The following is a 20,768-nucleotide window of genomic DNA, read 5'->3' on the forward strand; positions in this document are numbered from 1 at the left end:
AAAGGCAGGAATGAATTAGTGTTAGCATGTCAAATCATCTCCTCCTCCTAGTGCCCATAATTCCTAAGATCCAAGTCATGGACAAGTACTATCCATGTTGCCTTACTCCTCTTGTGGGTGCTCTGTACATATAAAAGCTGTCCCACAGCTTCTCCCACTGCTTTGATCCATCTTTCCTTTCCTTTCCTGGCTACCATGCTTCGTCTCTTGTGCATCAAGAAGCCATGATGTAAGATTTAATTTCTACAGTATTTGACACAGAGCTAACTAATGTTGCTTTAACCTTTCAGTGATCAGTCTTATAGTCAGGAGGGGTGGGGGGGAAATGCTAGCAGTGTGAAACAAACAAATAAATAAATGAAATTCTCCCCTTTTCCAAAGTTAATGAATGTCTATAATGCTCTGATGTAGAAACAAACAAGCAAAGAACACTTTTCTTTTTCTCCTGATGACTTCACTTTCCTTTTGCTCTCACACAGGATAGGCTTAGATTGGTTTGACAAATGAACTTTAAAGGAATAGATTTCAGTGGCGCTGGAAAAACAACCACCACCAACCACAATAACAGAGCTTTGTACAGCAAGTTAAGAATGAACGTTCATAATTGACTGAAGTTGAAAAAGAAAGTCTGGCTCCCACTAGTAAACAATTATAGGCACTTGGAAATTAGTGCCACGCATCAGCAGGGAAGACCAAAGCGCTCCTAAAAATGTGATGCAGAACGTTAATTTGAAACTACTGTGCGTTTCAGGATCCAAGCGGTGTCTTTATTTCTGATGTGAGTTGGCTTGTGAAGGATGCAAATGACGACAATAAATTGATACCACTGCAGTCTTCTCTGCCCTGGTGTCTTTGGAGATCTTTGAAATGATTCTAAGATTCTGGGCATTTTAACAAGATGTAGTCCCCTGGGAATAATTGAATGTGTGGATTTTGGAGTATACCTCTTGTGAACATTAGCACAAGGAAACACATAAGTAAAAAAAAAAAAGGGGAGATATAATTTTTAGGAAGTGCTTAGTGGATTGACTATCATGGCTCCATTGAATCTGAAGGCACATTTTGCCCTGAACCTTCTGCATACCCAATTAACTACAACCAGCGGCCTCATTCTGCATTGGCTGTATAAATATTCCTCAACTGAAAACCTCCCCATTCAAGGATATGGATATTATTCTGATTCTACTCTAGTGGCAGTAAAGGAGGGGAAATGACCAACTATTTCTGTGTAGAAACTTAAGTGGAAGCAAATCCAATTGAACTCAATAGGACTTGCTTTTAAGTAGGCATGTATAGGACTTCTCTGTTGACATGCCCAAATGGTGGTACTCAAAGTTACTTCTCACAGCATAATCTCAGAAAGGTAATGTAAATTCATGCCCTTGGTGTGAGTATTTTTGTCCAACTTGCCTCCACACATGTCAGGAAGCTGGTCCCTGTTACTTCTCCATGGGTTGAATGGAGCCCATTTTCCCAGAAAGAGCCAATTCCCCCCAGAATTAGAACCCAGCTTGCATTTTGCAGAGCTAGAAGGCTTTTCGTGGTTTTGCTCCTTTAAAGCTGGGACTCTTTTTCCTGCCAGCAAACCATGTCAAATCTTCAATCAGAATATTAATGAGTTTTAAAAGAAGTGCCACATAAATTCCATTTTTGCCCCAACTTGAGCTGCTCCAAATTCAATGAATGTAGACATCTCTCCCCGGCTTTCCTTATTGTTCATGTTGTGAATTTTCCAATTACATCGAATGTTCATAATGCAAATGCCCAGGAATGGATGTCATTCAAAGCAGCAAAAACAGTTCGGAAGAGCCTAGATTCATGTAATATGACTTTTGGTTGTTTCCAGGGCAAGGGAAGGACTGTTATTTGTCGTGGACATGCCAATATTACCTGTAGATATTACCTAATGAGAAGATAAAGGAAGAAGAGGTGCTTATTGTTTCAAAAACTATGAACAAAAATTAAACTCACCCCCCCCAATCCCTTGGTTTGGTAAATTAACCCAAAAAATTAGGCAGCAGGCCTATTTATATGTTGCTAGTATCATTTATTTTTAAATAACTACAGTGGTACCTTGGTAGTTGAATGGCTTGGCTCCCGAATAAATCGGCTCCCGAACGCCGCAAACCTGGAAGTGAGTGTTCCGGCTTGCGAACATTTTTTGGAAGCCGAATGTCCAACGTGGCTTACGCGGCTTCTGATTGAGTGCAGGAAGCTTCCTGCAGCCAATCAGAAGCCGCCCCTTGGCTTTTGAACCGTTTCGGGTGTCGAATGGACTCCTGGAATGGATTAAGTTTGAGAATCAAAGTATCACTATAACATTGAAATTGCTTACATACATCATTTGTAGAATACCCAGAGAAGCACAGGAAACTGCCCTCCACAGAACCATACAATTTGTCCATCTATTTTAGCATTGTTGATACAAACCAGCAGCCCCTCTCCAAGGTTTCAAACTAGCTGTAGCTTGGAGAAGCCAGGGACTGAATCTGGGAGCTTCTGCATGCAAATTGGATGCTCTATGACCGAGCTTTGGCTCCTCCCCTACAACAGACACAATATACTATAGCACATTCATTCAACTTCAGCCATCATAATATAGTCAAATAATTATTTAATATTTATTGATAGTCATTTCAGATTTTGTTTTGGGGCTTAATCTGGTGCCCTACTATGCTATCAAAACAAATGTCACCTAAATGGGAACCTCCAAATTTGCTTCATATTTCGTATGGAAGAGCTGGTGAAGATACATGGTTGCCAAACCCTTACTGCAATTCATTGCCTTCCCTAGAAGTCCCTCAGATTTTCTTCAAAATTCATTTCACATTTCTCTGCATGCAAAATCCAGTGGCAGGACTTGAATCATAAGGTAATGGGGAAAATTCCAAAAGTGCAATCCCACACACATTTACCCGAGAGTAAGCCCCTCTGAAGTGACCAGAACTTACTTGTGAGTAGATATGCCTGGGATTGCATATACATCAATACATTCATTTGACCTCAGCCATGAGAACGTTGTGAAATAATATTCTTTAATACTTAGTGATCTTTTTCAAAGTATTTCAATTCCATTTAGGTTGCAGGGCGCACAAAAGCAGAGAAATGCTGAAACGTTTTTGTTACTGTGGGTAATATTTCCAGGAGCCCGCAAAGAAGCGATTGGGAGTTAAGGCAGTTCTCAACTGGCTTTTAATTTAATGCAGACTTCGAAAGACATATGTTGACCTATGGGCTTTGCCAGAGTTTAAATAAGAGTGCAGGAAGTGATACCCAGAAAGAAAGCTGGAACACCTGTATAGGTCAATGTTGGTCCATCATGCTTAACTAATTTTTAAGTGACCTCTGATCTCGATTTTCAGAGGGCCATGGGGATTTGTATCTTTCATCCAGAAAATCCTACACCTGCCTTCAATTAATGAAACTCGACTTAACTTTGTTATCTGATCAACTGAACTCACAGTGCTGTGGAAACAATTGTTTTATTATTGTACTGACAAATTATCCTATTAACAACCAGCTACTATGAAAATCAATTAAAATCTTGCTGAAATACTCAAATATCATTGGAGGTACAACTGGGAATAAACTGGTGAGTTAATGTTATTGTGTATGCAGTAAATAAATTAAATGCAACCAGTTTACTCCAAGCAATTCGTATTGATAATTAGAATGCTAAATTATTATGTAATATATAGAGAAGCATAGTGTGTGATTTTGGTTTTTATTTATAGACTGCATACCTGTGTGAATCATTTCCAGTACATTTCAAGTTATATTTCACAAGTTTCTCATTTCCATACTTATATTCTCTCTCTCTCTCACTTAATATTTATATATTCTAGGCTAGATTTTGTTCACAGTTTTACCTTTTTAGCCAAGTCATTCTGAAGTACCAAATCTCATGTTCCACAGTGGATCCCGCAACAAAATGTCACAGTGGGGGTATTCCTGCCCAGTGTTCAAGAAAGCAGCTATGTCTTCCTTCTAGATTTCACCACAACTCCCAGTTTTTGATATCACCCTCTTGCCAACAGAAACAGCATTCTGCCTTCTTCCCCATTAGGTTCTCATTCATTCTCTCTCTCTCTCTCTCTCTCTCTCTCTCTCTCTCTCTCTCTCCCGCTCTCCCGCTCTCCCTCTCTCCCTCTCTCCCTCTCTCCCTTCCCCAATCCCCCCCTCTCTCCCCCCCTCTCCCTCTCCCTCTCTCACACACCCTATCTATATGAAACAACTTGGTCATCTCCTGAAACCTTCCTGTCAAAGCAGCTAGGAGACCTTGATAAGCACTTTGAGACTACTTCCTTTAGGGCTTCCCAAGACATTTTACCGCCTGAAGCAAAAAACAATATGACATCCTCCATTCCATCTGCAGAAGAGCCAGCTGAACTAGCAGTTTCACGGGACGAAGGAACTCTGCCTTATACCGAGTCAAATCATCTGCCCACTGGCAGCACTGACTGCCAGTGACTTTAGGGTTTTAGGGCTGGTTCCCTCCCAGTCCAACTGGAGATGTCAGGGATTGAACTTGGGACCTTCTGCATGCAAAGCATATGCTGCATCACTGAAGTATGGCATTTCCCTATACTTACTTCAATACTGGTGATGGAATAGCATCCTCTGCACCTGAGGGCAGCAGGTTAGTTTAGGGGAGGGGTAGAGAACTGAGTGATACCAGCAGGGCAGGTGGTTATTCCTCCCATTCCTGGCAGGCCAAGTTTGATAAATGGGTTTGGCTAGTCACCTGTCAATCACCTGATGCCGAAATGGTGCCAGGTACCTTTTTTTGTTGTTGTTCCCTACAAAAGGTATTTCAAAGCATCCTGCAAGATGCCGATTCTCAGGTCTTGTGAAGCCCAGTTGCAAGCTGCTGAACAATAATTATCAGATGATTAGAGGGCCTGGTGAAGTCTTTGGCACAGGGCTTTGCGGGTGCGCTGCAAGCCCCTTTTGGCTAAGCCAGGTAGTTACTTGACCCAGGTATGGCTGGGGGCATGACTTGGCAAAAATGGCCTTGTGGGCCAAATTGGAAGGCCTATCAGGCCTAATTAGGATTGTGGGATGGAGCTTCCTAACTCCTGGTATAGGGTTTTACAGAGCAGACTATGTGCCACAGGCAGTTCTGCCCCCACAAGAGAGGAATGGCCAGGTGACTTTCACCAATGCCTCCCAACATCTACCGCCTGAGGCAGTCACACCACTCTGCTTAATGGTAGAGCAAGCCCTGATCTTCCTGAAAGATGGCTCCAGATGAGGAGGCTACAGAATCGCAGGTGAGAAACATACAAATGCCCCAAGGGACCCAGGAGTACAGAAAGCAACAGATCCAAATAGATGTTAAAGATATAAGTTTAATGTGCATGTTTGTATGCAATGTATTTGGAAACTTATGCAGAAGTTTGCATTTTGTAAAGATAGGTTTGCATTAGACAAAAGAAGTTTAACTGTAGCTGATGCGGCAGGAGAGGGTGCAGGTTTCCATTTGAGTGTTTAACCTAAATTATGATCCATCCCTGGAAACCCAAGTAGTGATCTCAGCAGGAGATGACGCCAGTGATTCAGCTCAGCATTGTTCCATAAGCAAGTTGCTTGCATAGGCTCTCTCTCTGGGATCAGAGAGTAGCTTGTTCTTTGGCTGCATTAAGGAAGTAAAGAAGACTAGACTGCATTGCTAGTTTTTTAAGAGCAATGTGCTACTTTGTATTTGGAACATTTCTTTTGTAACTGGTTTAAGGCAGTTTGTAGCAAAACCTTTCGGAACTCTTTCTCGTGGTGGAGAGCATATTCATTTCTATTCTGCACAAGGATCAGGGATTCTGCTTGCAACAACTCTCACAATAGATGCTAAGACAAGGTGTCGCCCAGAATGAGAAGCTTTCTATTCATTATTACAATATCTCACACATAGGACCCTAAGTGTAACTTCTCCTTGCTCTACAGTTTCATATAGCTGATGACACACTAATTATGCACATCTGATTACACCTTTATATAGCAGCTTGCATCAGAGCTCTCCAGCATATATTTGACTATGATGACTTGATTGGACCTACACGTGCAACAGAACGAGACGGTAGAGTTCGAAGATGGTAAAATGAACTGCAATGCTTCAGAATACAGATGGGGGATTTTTATATGGATATAGTCCTGTCTCTTAAAAAAGAAATTTGCAAGGAGAAAAACAGCACAGCTCAGAAAGAGCTGGGTAAAACTCATTCTTCCAGATGTGCTTCCTCCCTCCCTCCATTCCTGTATTTTCCACCTGAAGTGTGTAGCAAGTGGGGGGGGAATTTGGTTCGATTTTCATATATTCATTCAAACCCCCTAATTTGCACTTACAGAAGCAGCACATGAACAAAAAATGTAGCTGTTCTTTCAAATTTGCACTTTCTGAATGTTGTGGGGCAATCAAATAACATATATTAGGCAGAAGTGTGTGTAAAAATGCATATCTCAGTGCTGTGAACATACAAAAATGCATTATATCAGGGGAAATGGCTTGCCAAAATTTATGCATTAGGCAAAACTGCATAGGAAAATGTGTATAATGGGAAATGTGTGCAATATAATGCTGGTGAATGTTCATGAGGACTTTTTAAAAAAAATCACAAACTGGTGCAGAAATGTGGAGAAATGAGCTTATTACAGGACAAATGAGGGAGTGAGGAAAGCTGAAATTACCATGTTTATCCATTCCTAGAAGTGGAGTGGTCTTCTCTCTCACCTCAGGATCTTGCCACTTCTACTGAAGGAGACTGGAGCTCAAAGCTGTATTCAAAATGAACCAAATCACTTCCCAATAATTTCTGAGTTTTCTGTATTATCCATCGGTAACAGTTACCACCCAGTGTTAAAAGAATCAAATCTATGTACATTTTCAAAATCAAAGGCTTGCTTTGACACAAATCTTTTTAGAATATCTGTCTCAATATGTGGTGTGGGGGGGAAGGGGGGGAATATACTATTTATATATGTCCCGGTGATGCTTTTTCAGCTAATAGGTGCTTATAACATCAAAGTGGCCTCTCAAACACCCATCCTGCACTTTATGCAAAAGTAAGTAAAATTATACATACAGTATGAAAGTGTACATTATTCCCTGGAATGATCTTCAGCTGCTATACCTTAAAATGGGCTTTCTGATTTTTTTTTTAAATGATATTTATTCAGAATTTCATCAATACAAAAACAAAAACAAGAAAAACAGAAAAATACAGCAAAAAAAAAGGAAAAAAGAAAAAAGAAAAAAAAGAAAAAATACAAATCTCAAATTACAACTTTCCATTTGCCTATTTCTTGAACCTCCTCACACCTCCCTTTTTGTATTCTAGTTTAATTCGTTATTCCAGCAAATTCTTCCCATGTTTCTCAATTTTAATTTAAATGATTAATCTTCACAATCTATCTTATCAATTAATTCAACGTAACCTTTCCATCTTTTAATATAATCTGTTATTCAATTTACCTTAATCTTTTTAACCTTATCTTATCTTTAAAAATCTTAAAATTTCAAAATCTCCTTAAATCATTTCTGCTAAAGCCAATTTGGTTCCTTTCCAACATATTCCCTGATATTTCATTGATGTTACACTAATTCCAAAATTAACAAAAAAAAATTCCCTTAATATCTCTAATTTTTATCCAACGTCCCTTCTTCCTGGTTTCGGGTCATGTCAGTCATTTCTGTCCATAAAATGGGCTTTCTGGAGGTATAATCAGTGGCACCTCAGCAAAAGAAACAATGAAACTTTTAAGGCATACCTATACTTTCTCTCAAGTATATTACATTTAATGGAATCTAAAACACTTTAAGCTGATATCTGCAAGGGAAAAAAAAATAAGATTTCACTTTATCGCAGAGGAATTTCAAGCCAATGCATGTTTATAAAGGGAGGCTGGAAATATTTTTGTTCAGTCAAGTGTTTTTAGAGAATTAATTTTATGAATTCTTTGCCATTTGATGCTGGATTTTACAAATTTACAATGTTTTAATGAATTTTTATTGTATTTTTTAAATTTGGTGTATTTTGCTGCAATATTTTATTATGAAGTTCTGTTTTTTGTTATGGTTATTAATTGTTACTATTTATATTTATTGGTCAATTTACTCACAAACATGAGACAAAGCAACTTACAACACAGTATTAAACCCTTAAACCAAATTACAACAAACAAGCACCATCTTTAAAGACACCTTTTTAAACTAAGATCTTTTGGCTTCTGACACATCTCATTTCCCATGCAAATGGCCCCGTTTCAAACAAACACATGTGTCTAATCTCTTTAGCCCTGGGTTCAGTCGCAAAGTGTTGTGTCCAATGTAGTGCTAAGTTAAAGTCACTTACAGGTGAGCTAGTTCTAGTGGATTCCTCTGTTGCACAACATTAAATCTCACCCATCTGCTAGTGCTAGAGCCCTGGTGCTACCAAAACCAGAATGTTGGAGACAGTCTTGGAGGATTTCTCTGCCTCCTGGAGAAATGTGGTGAAATGGTTCCTCCAATTGATCTGTCCGCGAGGAAGGTGTAGAATTTCAAGAATTGTGCGCAGCTCTTTCCATGAAAAGGAACATGGAGGGAGGACCAGTTTGGGTGAACTCCAGCAGAGAATTGAAACCTAGGAGGGCATCTATTTTGGGTTCACTTGGAGGAAGGGCTGCAGAAGCATTGAGGAAAGGCCCACACTTCAGCCCTGAATGGAATAATTCCCCAAAGTTCACAGCAGCAAATATTACCACTGCTGCAGGGCAGACAGCAAGTTTGTGGTATATTTACGGGTTCACTTGCTACAAAGCCAAGAGCTGAAAGAGAGAAGCAGGAATCTGTTTATTGACAATGCAGGCTATAGAAATGATAAACATTGTGAACTAAAAATAGCAATGGCCAATAACACTTCCCTCCACATACTCCCCATATGGAACAGTTCCTGCAAAAGCTTTTTTTGCAAAGATTTTCAATTGCGCTTTATAAAGGCTCCATTGATTTCTTTTATTTGTTTATTATTATACTACAAAGCGAACTGTAATGGCTTTAGGGGTTGCTTGTGCGTAAGTTACCGCCGCTCTGGGCTAGGTTGCCTGGTTAAACCGTTTCTCACTGGACAGCCATCCACTCCGTGGCTGTTCAGTCGCTGGCAGAATCCGTCAGTGGGCGTTTCTTGAACTTCTTCCAGCAAAGAAGTTCTTTGATGCCAAGTCGCCGCCTACTTTCCCTGCGCGGAAGTCTTCTGCGCAGGGTGGGTGTGGGCAGCGGAGGACCTGTGCTCTCCTCGCTGGTCTCCTGCGAAGAGTCCTGGAGCCTCGTCTCTGCTTCCCCCATCGGCCCCCCTCTATCCCTGGTGTTGCGCTGATTTTCTTCCCCAGCCGGAGACCTGCCTCTCTCCCTGCTTGGCCCCTCTCCAGCATCGCTGTGGAGCCTCGCCTCCTCCGCTAGTTCCGATGGCAGTTCCCTGACACGAACGGTTTACAGTAATGCAGAGATATGCATCACTATGTAAAGTCAAACAATCAGCCATTTAAAAAAGCACACATTTTCCCCCCATTTTGCCTGGTGACTCCTTTTAATTTAATGTAGTTATTTTAATATTCTACACTTTAACTCCCTATTAATAATACATAGTTGAAATAATTGTTAAAATAACCTATCAAAACAACAAATAAGCACAGTAAAACAGCAAATACCAATCAACCACCACAAAGGAGGCTTATAAAATTATGCACGGTGGTTTGAGAGAAGTTTCTCTCTCTCTCATCGTACTAGAACTTGGTTAAATTGAGCAAAGCTGAATGTGTGAAGACTTAAGACAATAAAATGTAGTACAGTGCATAGTTAAACTATGAAATTTGCTGCCATAAAATGTAATGTAATGAGGACTAGACAAATTCAAAGAGGATCAGGGCCGAATGAAGGCATTTTGCTGCCTGAGGCAAAATCCCTCCCCACACATTCCACATACAAAAACTATCTAAACCAGGCATCCACAAACTCGGCCCTCCAGATGTTTTGGGACTAAAACTCCCATCATCCCTAGCTAACAGGACCAGTGGTCAGGGATGATGCAGGTTGTAGTCCCAAAACAGCTGGAGGGCTGAGTTTGGGGATGCCTGATCTTAACTGATGCCTGAATCTTACCGCAATGTGGTGATGGGATGCCATCCTCCACTGCACCTGAGAGCAGCAGACTAACTTAGAGGGCACGGGGAAATTGTGTGATACACACAGCCCTACTAGCACCATGCCTCTTAGCTAGGGGTAGGGGAGAATTTTGATTTGGTTCATGTTTCAAGGCAAACCTGTTTACCCTGCACATCCCAAAATAATATGAGAACCAAACCATAGCCTCCCACTAAATCTCTGAATTTTGCAGTGCAGTTCTCCAGCCAAGTAAGGTGAACAAATATGCATAACCTGGAAAAGTGCCCGTTAAAATGCATATATTGGTGAAAACAACATACAAAATTCCATTATTTTAGGCAGAACCCCTTTGTATCAATGTGTATATTAGGCAAGAAGGCATACAAACACTTGTATGTGAGGAGATGTCCATACTAAAATGCTGGTGAATATTTCTTTCTTAAAAATCTCAACCTGGTGTGGAAATGTGGATAATGGATGAGTGGAAAAAATGAGAGATCTAGAGATATAGATCCACCCATCCCTACTCTTAGGATCTGCTCCCTGAAGTGGCCACTTCTCTCTCTGCCTAATGGAGGGTTTGGGTTTGGATCTTTCACTATCTCAATGACATCATGCTGTATCTCTCCTTTTCAGCTGATTCCAAGGGGACATCAAAGTCCTGAACAGTTGCCTAGACACAGTAATGGATCAGGCGAGGACTAAAAATGTGAGGTTCCATCTTGAAGAGCAAGAGGTTCTGTTGGCTAATAGACAACTTGATCAGCAGTTTGTCAGCACAGCCTGCTCCAGATGGGGTTGTACTCCTTTGAAAGGACCAGGGGTGTTTCTGGGTGTCAGGATGCTGCCAGCAGCTCCATGCTGGTTGCCCAGGAAAGTATAAAGTTTCTTACAGGTTTTTTTTTATTTCAATCTTTACAGAGAGAGGCTATAGAACCCAGCCTTTTGGATAATGGCTTTGCCCCAAGTGAATCTCCACCCCACTTCCTCATTTGTCATCATCATCCTCTACACGTGCTGCTACGTACCCTTTGTCTTTGAGCTCTTTGCTCTCCTACTTTTAAGGGTCGGTCTCTGGGTTCTGGGAGATGGAGGGTCTGAAATGCTTTCTAATGACAACGAGTTGGCCAGGAGTTGTTCTGGCTTTCCCATGATTTCTGAACTTTCCCCCTCATCTGCCTCTGAGCTGTGACATCCCTCAAACCTCTGTTGTAAATCTATGCTGTCTTCATCTTCCTCCTGCCTGGAAGGGTCAGGATCCTCCTCTGCACAGTCCCTGACACTGGGTCCAACGTTGCTCCAGGATGCTCACGTGTTTCAGCTGGTGCAGCAGTTGAGTACTCTCCTAGAGAAGATGAATCTGACGAGAACAACCGAGTCCTTAGTCAACTCTGGCTTCAGCATGTTCTACATGGGACTGATCTGTTCGGAATTTGCAGCTGGTGCAACATGTTGTGACCAGATTGCTTTCTAGCGTTCGTTTTGTAGAACATGTAAGAACTCAGTTCAAGGTTGTGGTACTTCCATATGCATCTCTCAATGGATTGGGACCAGGATAAGTAAAAGACTGCCTCCAGTCATATGCGCCTGAATGATAAATATCTTCTTTGAAGGCCCTGTTTTATGTTGCAGCACCAGAGGTGGATAGGTTGGTGGAAACCTGTGACAGACCCATTACAGAGTGAAATTCCATTTGTCCTTTCATTGCTTCACTTTGCACAGGTGGCAGAAACATTTCTGTTCTCCTCAGCATTTGATGGTTTTTAGTTAAGCGGTTGATAGCTGGTTTTTGCTACTGGGCTTTTATTGCTCAATGGTTTTGTGTTTTATATATGTTTTGCTGCTTACAATTGCTTTAATGTGTGCTTTGTAAACCTTTTGGAGTCCGTATGGATAAAATACCATCTGTAAATATTTTAATGAAAACCTCTTTCTCTCCCACACATACACAACCCAGAAACTCTTAGTTGTCTGGCCTTTGGGTGCATGAGAGGGGATCAGCGCAACTACAATTCAATCTCAGATCTTCTCCACACAAAGTGCACACTTGGCCACTGAGATTCACACACAAGCAAAAGAATTTCACAAAATATTTTCCATATGACATCTTGCACCTAAATAAGTCAACAGACCTGGATTTGTCTCCACTGTGTCCTTCAGCAATAAGCAAACAACCAAGTTGCTGACAGAGGTAGGTTTTGTTTTCTTATTTTGGAGTGATTCCGATCTACAAAGATTTGTGCATCGTACAAAAAAACCTTTGGTTTGTTTTTAATTCTTTATTCATATTTATTGCATTTCTTTATGCATTATTTATTTTCCACTCTCTCCTTTTAGGCTTTTTCTTTTCATAAATAGTGCGAGAAGTTTCTGGTATTCACTCTCCCACTAAGCCAATCATTTGTTATGAGCAATTGTGAATTTTATATGACATTTATATAATGTATATTTAACATTCACATAGGCAGCAAGAACACCATAAGCCAAATTTACATTTCACAGTTGAAATCATCATTCCCTACATACATCCAATATGATATAACATCAAAAGAACAATGATATATCCTGTCCCTGGAATATGAAATACTGTACATTATCCAAGACGATGCATAATGATGAGTTCAGGGATGCACCGGCAGTGAAACACACCAATTTGTCTCCCTTTGTAAGAGCAGCAAATTAAGTGAGGTAATAAATTTGGGGAAACTTTTGAATTCTCAGGACTCTGTGATGATAGCCTAGCTGCACTGTACTTTTCAACATGAGAACACTTTTTGAGGTTCAAATCAAAACATACCTTTCTTGATTGTAATGTGTGTGTGTGTGTGTGAGAGAGAGAGTTTTAAAAAAATCATTTGGACTTTGTAGAACACTGTGTCTCACCAATTATCTCCCACCGTCTCAAATTATACTAATAGATTTTATATATATATATATATGGTATGTTATAATTAAAACTATCAAATCTACAATCCTAAATGCACTTTTGGAGGAGCAAATCCCACTTAAGTCAAGATTGTAATCTAGCCATTGGCCTGGATTATTAAGCTGGCAAGAGAAAAAACTGTCAGGCCACTGTTCCATCTAACTCTATTGTCTACACTGGCTGGCAGCAGCTCTCCAAGGGCAGGTAGTCCCTCCCCTACTTGGCCTGGTCTCCTTGGCAACGCTTCCCCCAGGCAGGATTGGACAACTGACTGAGGTAGGTGGAGACCTCCAGGTATCCACGCAAAGGGCGCCCCCCAGTTTAATGTGGGGAGCAGTCATTCCATTATTTATTTTTTTAAAAAAATCTTTTTTATTGCATTTTACATTGAAAATTCAAGTTCAAACAATAAACATCATCATCATCATCATCATGATCATCATCATTTAGGATTCCCTGAATCCTTTGACTCCCCTCCACCCTTCCATGGTTACCATTTTCCACTGCTTCACTTATTTTCTCTGTTTTTCTTATATAATCCAATTTTACCTTAGCTTTCAGTACATTACAAACGCTACCCGATTCCTGCCAAAGTTTTTATTTGTTTACAGTGTTCTCTTAAGTACAATGTTAATTTTCCCCATTCCTTCTTAAAGTTATTCTCTTCCTGGTTTCTCTGGGCCAGTAGTATCTGTGCTGCTGTCGTCGCATACATAAATAATTGTCTCTGCTCCTTTGGTATCTCTGCACCTAATATTCCTAGTAAAAAAGTCTCTGTTTTTGTCACAAACGTTGTTTTGAACATTTTTTTCCAACTCATTCTATATCATTTCCCAGAATGCTTTAGGGTGTGGATTTTCCAAGCCTTTCCTGGTGATGCTGTAGATTGAAGCTGGGCATTCAAAACAGAGGCTTGATCGCTGAGGAACAACCTTGCTTTCTTTAAGATAACATAGTTTTTGGAAGGAACTTTCCCATGTTCTCCTCCTCCTCCAGCTACCTGCCCAGTGCCGGATTTATGTATAAGCTAAATAAGCTATAGTTTAGGGCCCCACTCTCTTGGGGCCCCCCAAAAAAATTTTAAGGGAAAAAACCTTGAATGTACATTTCCAAAATATAAGATAAAAAACAAAAAACAAAATAAAACCTACAGTGGCAAATGGCTTCAGATACCTATTAGGTCCATAAATTACCATATAGCATACATTCAACACAAAAGACAGCGACAATTTGTTGTTGACAAACTACATTGTCCAAGAGGAATCCCTATCCGTGGGGAGGCTTTCTCAGGAGGCAGGGGAGATGAAGGGACTTCCATGAACTTCCTTAAGTTAAAAGAATGACCCTCGCCTTAGAGGGGGAGAGAAAATGCCTTCCTCTCAAATCGGAAATGGTGGCCATTGGGTGTTGAGGAATGGTATTGCTCCTTAAATCAAGCTTAAACATATATGAAGGTGTTTAGTAGAACTGGAGGAAGACCAGTTAGGGTGGAAGGATAAGAGAAGATGGTGAGCTTCCTTCCTCCTTTTGTCATACCTTCTGTACCTACCACAGGTCCCCATGTGTGTGTGTGTGTGGGGGGGAGCCATATGCTTCAGCCATCACAATTAATTGGATTTTTGCTGCTTCACACTGCTAACACGAGATGTTTATGAAAATATGTAACAAATAATTACAATGAAAACAGTGTCTAATAAAGATGAAGAGGATATAAACCCTCATGCATTTTTAATCTGAAAATAAAAGGCCATTATCAGGACTTAATTATATCATCAAATATTTAAAATTGCCTCCCATACTAAATTCTATTTGTATTTTATTTATTTATTTACTTTTCTTTTTTTTAAAAAAAAACACCCTATCTCTAACATTTTCATAAAGTTTAAAAAGAAAGAAAGAAAAGTGCTTCGCGCATTGGATCGTAAGAAAAGCATCGGAGCTGAATCAATAGCCTTTGTCAACTTTATAAAAACTTTATGTAACGCTCGAGAAACCTGATGAATCAGATATTAAAATTGTTTTGGAGGGATGATCCGCACATGGGAAATGTCTTTGAAATGACAAGGATCTCACCATTTTTAAAGGCACTTAGGGTCGATTTGATCGGGATGGCTTCCGTAGAGGGGCTGCAAAAAAAAAAGCCTTTTTGTTCTTCCTTTGATGGAATGCATAGATCAGTTCAGTCTGCATAGCTAAACCTCTGATAATATAATCCTGGCCTCACATACTGCATACAGTTGAGGGTAGGCCCATGGTAAGAAATTTTCAAATATTATGCAAATATTATGAGCCAGTGTGGTGTAGTGGTTAAGAGTGGTAGACTCGTAATCTGGTGAACTGGTTTTGGGTCTCTGCTCCTCCACATGCAGCTGCTGGGTGACCTTGGGCCAGTCACACTTCTCTGAAGTCTCTCAGCCCCACGCACCTCACAGAGTGCTTGTTGTGGGGGAGGAAGGGAAAGGAGAATGTTAGGGTAGTGATAAAGTGGGATATCAAATCCAAATCCAAACTTCATAGATCATGCTCTTCAGGCGTTTTCCTTTTTCCTTTTTAGATTATCCCATCACCCTATTAAGGTGTATGTTACTCATGGGTACGGAATGTGTGAAGGGGCTCTCTAGAACATGCAAGCTCTCCCTGCCCCTTAGATGCCCAGCTAGAAGATGGAGGCTAACCCCCCACTGTAGATTGCCCCTTTCTGCATTTGGTACCCACATGAGTCTCAAACACCTGAATGATACAGTCTCATGGGTGTTGGATAGAGCTTTATTGGAAGCCAGTCTCAAGGCAAATTTAAAATCTCAAGTTTTTAAAAATGTAGTATAAACACCAACAATTGGGAAACACTTGCCTGCAAGTGCTCCAACTGGAGAACAGCCTTTACCAAAGGTGTCATGGGCTTTGAAGATGCTCGAACTCAGGACGTAAGGGAGAAATGCACTAAGAGGAAGACACACTTGGCAAAACCTCATCGTGATCAATTCCTGCCTGGAAACCTATGTCCCCACTGTGGAAGGACGTGTGGATCCAGAATTGGCCTCCACAGTCACTTACAGACTCACTGTTAAAATTGTGTTTATGGAAGACAATCTTATTCAGCTACGAGTGATCGCCAAAGAAGAAGATTGGAAGCAGGCTGAAAAACACATTTCAAAGAAGAAGCACGGGTATAAATGTCGGACCCAACATTGGCTTTCAATGTATGGAAATGTAGTTCAGAAAGAGAAAGAGAAATAAGAAAATATCAGAGGCTGGAGCCATACTCAATATACATTCTTCATTTTGCCATAGCCTACCTGAAAACATTTTTATTTCCGCAAGTTTACCCAAGCATATAATCTAGGTCTCTATGATTACTTTACTGATTTTGACAGTGTTTTATTGATAATTACCTCATGTATACTTGTATTTTTTTAAATAAAGAAACCCTGATGGGTTGTAGTTGTGTGTTACTGATAACTCTAATATTTACTTACCTAAAAGTCCCACAGTTAAGGTGTCTAAATAAACATACAAAAAAGAAAGAAAACTGAAATTCCAGTTAGAAACAGGTAGCACCCATTTCAGTGCAACCCTTTGTAGATTTACTCAGAAGTATACCACACACAATGGGACTTACAGTACTCCCTTGAATGTGTAGCCGAAGTAAAAGCTTAAACCTAACGGTTCCATGCTTATGACCTGCCCTGGCTGAAAATAAAAATGAATGAACATACGTTTTTGTTTTTAAAGCAAAATATGTCTCTCTGTGTGTGGGTTTATTGAGCTATCTAATTGGTATATAAGCATTTTGCGGAAATAGAACTACTGAATAAACATGGGAAATATGAGGACTTAATAAGCAGAATTTGTATTTTTTTAAAAAAGAAAAAAGAAGAAAGACGAACCAACAAGCCCAAAGTTAATTCATCACAACTTTCACATCAGCCTTTGTTGGTGAATCTGGCCAGGCCCATCACATTATCTGTTTGACTCACTGAGTCACTCTAGCTAATAGAATTTTGCCCTATGTTTGTTGTTCCCATGGCAACGCAATATTATCAGGCATGTCATGTTCACAGATCAGTAGCAGCAGTGCTGCCGCAGACACACAACAGCTTTCAGCCTTTGACCATAAACAGGAATTCACTCCACAGTCAATCTGTCAAAAAGGAAGTTGGCTGTGGTGAAGAAGCACTAGTGCCAGTAACTACTAGCCTTTTCCTTTTCCCTTTGTCAGGGAGGGCTATTATCATTAAAATAACCTTGAATCGTCATGAATTCATTCATTCACAAATGTTGTCAAAGAAGGTGCAATAGTTCAAGAGAATCCAAAGGGTCAAAGGGAGGACTAGGTTTAAATCTGTGCCTATTGAACCTGGAAATGACATAGGCTGTTAGATATAATCTTATTCTTACCATAGCAAATCAAGCTGTGTTGACTGGCACCAATGTCCAAGTCCATTCAGGGGCATGAAAGGTTACTAAGAGTAAAGAGGTCATATCCTTTGTGGCATTGCTTTGAGAAATAAAATTAGGGATGTGTGGGAATATTTCACAAAGAATAGCCATCCCCCCCTCCCTCAACAAAAGTGAAAAGCAAATCCTGTCAGGAGTCCATAGAAAGTTCAGGTAGTTTTCCTTCTGTAGGGGGAAGAAATGCATTTATTGCCAATGTAGAATAAAAAAACGTTTTATTTCTCCATAGTTCACCTTTCAGCAAATTATATCGGTGTTTTGTCTGAAGGATTCTGGATGCTAAATAAGTTTTCAGTTTGATATTTGTGTATAATCTTAATATAGATTTTAATTCATTATAGCAAGTATACTCATTATACCTATATAGATTTATTTTAAAACTTTTAAACCTGTGCATTCCTTTTTTCTTCATCGAAACATGCACTAGAGCTTTCTTAAAACCCATTTAAAATGAGTTCTTCCAGATTTGCATCATTATTTTTTTTTAAAAGGACAGTAAAGTAGTTTCATCAAAAGGTTTGAGGAATGGCGTTGGTCATCCACAATCTTGATGCTAGCCTGTCACAAGTAATGCCATTTATTTGAGACAATTTAAGAGTAAATTGCCTGGGATGCTGGGCATAGTATATTAATAGTGGCTAATCCTTTGAAACGATTGTGGTGTTTTTTTCCTCTAGTACAAACCCTCAACTGAGCGTTGAGAATTACTTTTTTTTTTTTGCTTTTGACTCATGATGAAATTGGACTCTCTTGAAAAAAATGGTTTTTTTAAAAAAAATGAAATGTTAAAAGACAAGAGTCTGAAAACTGATTTACACTTTTTAAACGCAGAACTTAGGGTCTTCCATGCAGCCCTGCACCAAGGCAAGCTAATCATATAATTCTATTCATAATTTTAACTCTGCCAGTAGGTCTTCAGGGACTGAGCTCAGGTAGAGAGGTCACCCCATCTGACGTATTTTAACAGAAGAAGCCAGAGATTGATCAAACATCAAGAAAGAAGACTCAAGGTGGTTTCAGAAGAGTTTATTGTGGTGTAAAATACTGCAGTCAATATTCTATAAATCTAGACTACAATTGTTGACGCTGTTGTACTACTGGACCTTCCTACTGAAGAAGCCACTCATTTTGGCATCAAGTGTTTATCATGCATAACATACCACTAAATAATACTGAACTGTAACAAGCAAGCCTCAAAATCGCTTAATCACAAAATCAAATCCTTCTCAGACAACATGAATGATTATGGTTTGCTTCAATACAGCACTAATTCCCCCCCAAAAAATAATGTCACCCATATTTCTTCATCCAATTATGACAAGACGGATCCATGTGAGGCATCTTCAAATACTATAGACCATTACGTTTTATCCGCAGCATACCATTGTTCTTCACAAAAATGCTACAAAGAAACCAATCTGGGTTCCAGTGTGATCACATGAGCTCCCATTAGAAATGGTCGATCAGTAAGTTTGTGAATGGAATCACCATTTTATTTAGAAATTTCTCATCCAGAAGACTGATCCAAGTTCTCTCAGATGCTGGAAGTTTGCAGCTTGGTCATGGGCATGCTTACTCAGAAGTCGTTTCATAATGCTAAATGGTGACATTGCAAGTATAATCAGAATTGCAGAAGTGTACTCCATTTCTGTTTGTTGGGAAATAAGTCCCACTGGTTTTATTGGAGCAGAGATGCAGCCGCAGCCATAACTCTGCAAACCCAATGTGGTTGAGGGCTGCATATAAATGATGCAGCCATCTGAAAGGGCAGATCTCTGGATCTTTCCCATGCATTTACACCCTAAGAGGAGGAGAAGAAGCCCCATGCAATCTGTCAGGCCCACATGGTTGTACCATTCCAATGCCATATGGGATCAATGCATAAAAAGTGGGTCCCATGAAGCCATGAACGTAGATGAAGTAAGTTCTACTCCTACACCACCAGGTATTGAATTACTCAGTAGATTAATTGCTCTTTTTGTAGCTGCTACCTCAATATGCTGTTGACAGTGCTATGTTCTCTTTTTCTGCTAACTCAGCAGTGAGGGATGTCAACCGACAAGCATTATTGTCATACTGTGAAACCTGCACATTTCAACTATATTTCTTGTAATGTAAAAACATGATTATGTGCACATTGGGCTGCAGACAGGACCTGTACCTGTGGAAGCCACAGAAATAATTTGTTGGTCGACAGTATTACTGTAGAAGCAATCATGCTCATCCAGAGAAAACAGCAAAGTCATGTTGCCCATTGCCAAACTCCTTCGCTTTGCTGTTGCTACTCAAACAGAACCTTTTAACGGAAGCAATTTTAATATCCTCTTTCTACATCGCCTCCACACCAAAATGAGCAGAGCTAGAAATGTAAAAAAAGAAGAAGAAAGACAATTGCATTTATTTCAACACCACTGCAAAAGTGATACATGCCTTTGTACAAATCTAAAGTTCAATATGGTTGTGAGCCAAGCTATTCCATCCAAGCATGGCACAACATGGTAGTAGACAGGGGAGTCTTGGTTAATGAGTCATCAGCTGCCTATTGTCTGAAGCCACTCTGGCAAGGTGCATAAGAGCCCAAACCTATGAAACAACTTTGGTTCACATGAGTTTCAGCTTTGGTGTGTGTTAGGCTCAAACGGCATGTTACACACCTGCAACCTGAAGGGTCCCTTTTATTTTAAACACAACTTTCCTGTTAAATTTATTTTACCACCATTCTATGGCATCTGGGAGGGGGATGTGGTGATGTGGTGCCACAAAAAATGGCGGCCTCCAGTGGCAGCCACCAAAATAACCTGGGATGACACTATGATTTGCAACATTTCTCTTATTCTACACCAGATCATTGGCTGGTTGGTGGTGGGGATAAATGCAACATTATAATGTCTCAACAAAGAGAAACATACTTACTTAAAGAGATTGTGAACACAAGGCTTCTGTGTCTGTTTTCACCCTGAAAGTGTCCTGGGCTTCCCACTCTTTGAAGAAGAGAGTGAAAGTCTAGTCCAGCAAGACATGAGTAAGGCCACTGCTCTGAATCTGTGTGAAATTTTATGCTTATGCTTGCAGTTAACAAGAGTATTGAGACAGGTGGAATTTTTAGGTCATGTCCTGATTGGATGCTGACAAGGTAGACTTAATTTGAACTATATTAAGAAGAAAAGAACCTTACAGAACTGGCATAGTTTGGAAGAAATCTAAAGGCATTTGGGGGCAATGTTTGGAGGGTGATGTGACAATACTCAAGCC

The 20,768-nt window shown here is 40.1% G+C and overlaps 1 long non-coding RNA gene across 1 annotated transcript; it reads right to left on the bottom strand.

Moving 5' to 3' along the window:
• Positions 1-1,603: 1,603 nt before the first annotated feature.
• Positions 1,604-17,036, bottom strand: LOC128411804 (uncharacterized). Its single transcript, XR_008329914.1, has 3 exons — positions 16,946-17,036; positions 16,535-16,558; positions 1,604-1,890 (listed from the first exon to the last, which is right to left on the bottom strand). It is a non-coding gene; the product is annotated as an uncharacterized LOC128411804 (long non-coding RNA).
• Positions 17,037-20,768: the final 3,732 nt, after the last annotated feature.

This window comes from Podarcis raffonei, chromosome 4 (assembly GCF_027172205.1).
Source record: "Podarcis raffonei isolate rPodRaf1 chromosome 4, rPodRaf1.pri, whole genome shotgun sequence".
Classification (NCBI taxonomy): domain Eukaryota; kingdom Metazoa; phylum Chordata; class Lepidosauria; order Squamata; family Lacertidae; genus Podarcis; species Podarcis raffonei.